Here is a 2,424-nt window from a genome sequence, read left to right as displayed (position 1 = left end):
CAAACTAAATTAATTTCCCCAAGTCAAGTATTTTTTGGCTTTCACTCTATTTTCTCTCCCCTGCCCAGCTGATGGAGTAGCTTTGGGCATCTGGCATTTAGTCAGAGTCATCCTGCCACACACATGGAACAACCCTTTAAGCAACTCTGCCAACCTCCAAGCCTCTGCTGCAGCATCCTGACATGTCTAGACAAAATGTATGATGGAGGGTGACTCCACTGTAGCTGATCAGCAACAGCCACCAGGATTGCTGCCACTGTAAAGAACTGCATTAGCTGTCCAAGCCTCAGTGAAGTCAATGGAAAATGCCTTCACTTTGTGTTGGTGATTTTTCCACCGTGAAATTATATGTATTGACAGTCAATGTTTCTTTGACTTGAAGAAGTTGCTTCTGCATGCTTTCCCATGCCAAGTATTTAAAATATCTTAATCCAGCTATCTACACTGTTTATGCAAGAGCAGATGTCTGAATCTACTAGGAAGTGAGTCTCATATTTGGCCAGTCCATCCTATGCAGCCCTCTGGACCCTACAGAGGAGGAACACTTATTCTCTTATCACAGCAGGAAAGTCCATCCCTTATCACACCAGGTACAGACTGTCCTTCAGCACATCAGCGCCAAATCAGAGGGAACTGTATCACAGAAGTGGTGTTAGCCTGGCCAGTAAATGTATATAGAGTTTACAAAGGGATTAGATGATGATCTTGTTTGGAAATTCTAGCAAACCATTGGGAAGACTGAGGACAGCATAAGAGCAGTCAGACGGTGGGCAATCTGTGGTTCTGTGTTCCTACATCAGAATTACAAATGACAGAGCAGTGTTAAGATTTGTAATGGACATAAACCCACATCCATTTTAGGAAGTCTAAGCTTTTTCCATGTTTAGGTATGGGGGTGGGGCAGGGCGGGGGGAGAAAATAGGAACTGTAAGGTAATGTAAAGCTGAGATAAAAATTACTTTCAGTGGGTAAATACTGAACTTTATGAAGGTGTGAAATCTGATAAGATACAATTAACATAAACTAAAAGCCTTCCTATTTCTCCAGTAGAAGAAAAGAAAAACTCTAGTCCTCCCCTATTTCCTTAGATTAATGAAGTGGCATCAGATCTGATTTAAGCCCCTAAGAATCTTTCTGTTCCTCTTAATGTGACTTTAAAACTCCTATCCATTAATTTCTCTGCAGTCATATAACCACTTAATTATTTTCTTATTAGCACAGCTTTTCTAAAGGTTCTTTTTTTTTGTTAAATACATTTTCTTTTAATTGCATATTCTTTGTTAACTAAAAAGCCGTACTATGCAAAAGATCACTGAAAAATAGATTTATTTATAAAAGAAGTGTCAAGATCTTCCAGAAGAGCTGCATATCCTCATTGCCAGCTGAAATCAGCAAGAGCGAAGTATCTTCTCCAAAGCTTGGTCTCAAATCTGCAACAGGTTGTGAACTTCTGTGATGTTATTATGACTTTTCTCCTTCGTTGAACATGAATACTCCTGTGTACATTCCTATCTATTCCTATAATTGCCAGGTGCTGCTCTGGGCTAGCATAAATGTACTGGGGTTTTGTAATGATATTGCCAAAGAAACAAATGCTCCAAAGCATGGGATTACCAGAAGATGAGCTGTCTGACTTTAGTAAGAAATTTAGTCATTGGGCAAACATCTGCTCTGGACTATGTCATGATGGTTTCTGCTCAGTTTTCCCTTGCAAAGTCCCGAAATCATTAACAAGCAGGATACAAACTACTGTTCACTGGGAAGAACATGGACTTCTGTCTGAAACATGGCACTTCCAGACAAGAATGGTTCGGATTGGAAGGGACCTTTAAAGGCCATCTAGTCCAAACCCCTTAAAAATGAGCAGCGACATCTTCAAATAGATCAGCTCGCTCTGAGCCTTGTCCAACCTGTCTGTGAATGTGCCCAGGGATGGGGCATCCACCACCTCTCTGGGCAGCCTCTGCCACGGTTTCACCACTTGCATCACGAAATATTTCTTCCTAATATCTACTCTGAATCTGCCTTAGTGGTTTAAATATTACTTCCTAATATTTGTTCTGAATCTGCCTTAGTGGTTTAAAATCATCACCCCTTGTCTTATTGCTCCAAGCCCTACAAAAATGTCTGTCCCCAGCTTTAAGCTCCCTTTAAGCATCGAAGCTCAGAGTTGCTTAAAGAGGAGCATCTTTACCTGGTAACACACCGGGCACCCTCCGAGGGGGAGAGGGGAGCTTGGTGACCAACAACTCAAGCCCCTTCCGCTAAGTGTTAATGATGCCGGGAATGGGCAGGGAAAAGCGCTCAGGGCAGGAATAACACCTCCGTGACAACGACCCACACCTCCGGCGCCCCGCCAAGCCGGCCCCACCCCGCCGCGCCGGGGCCGGCCCGAGGCAGCGCTGGGGCCGGGCTGGGCCGAGA

The sequence above is a fragment of the Lichenostomus cassidix genome, chromosome 2, assembly GCF_008360975.1.
Source record: "Lichenostomus cassidix isolate B80296 chromosome 2, HeHo_3.0, whole genome shotgun sequence".
In the NCBI taxonomy this organism is placed as follows: Eukaryota; Metazoa; Chordata; class Aves; order Passeriformes; family Meliphagidae; genus Lichenostomus; species Lichenostomus cassidix.
The sequence above is the reverse complement of the archived record's forward strand: the minus strand, read 5'-3'. Positions refer to the sequence as shown.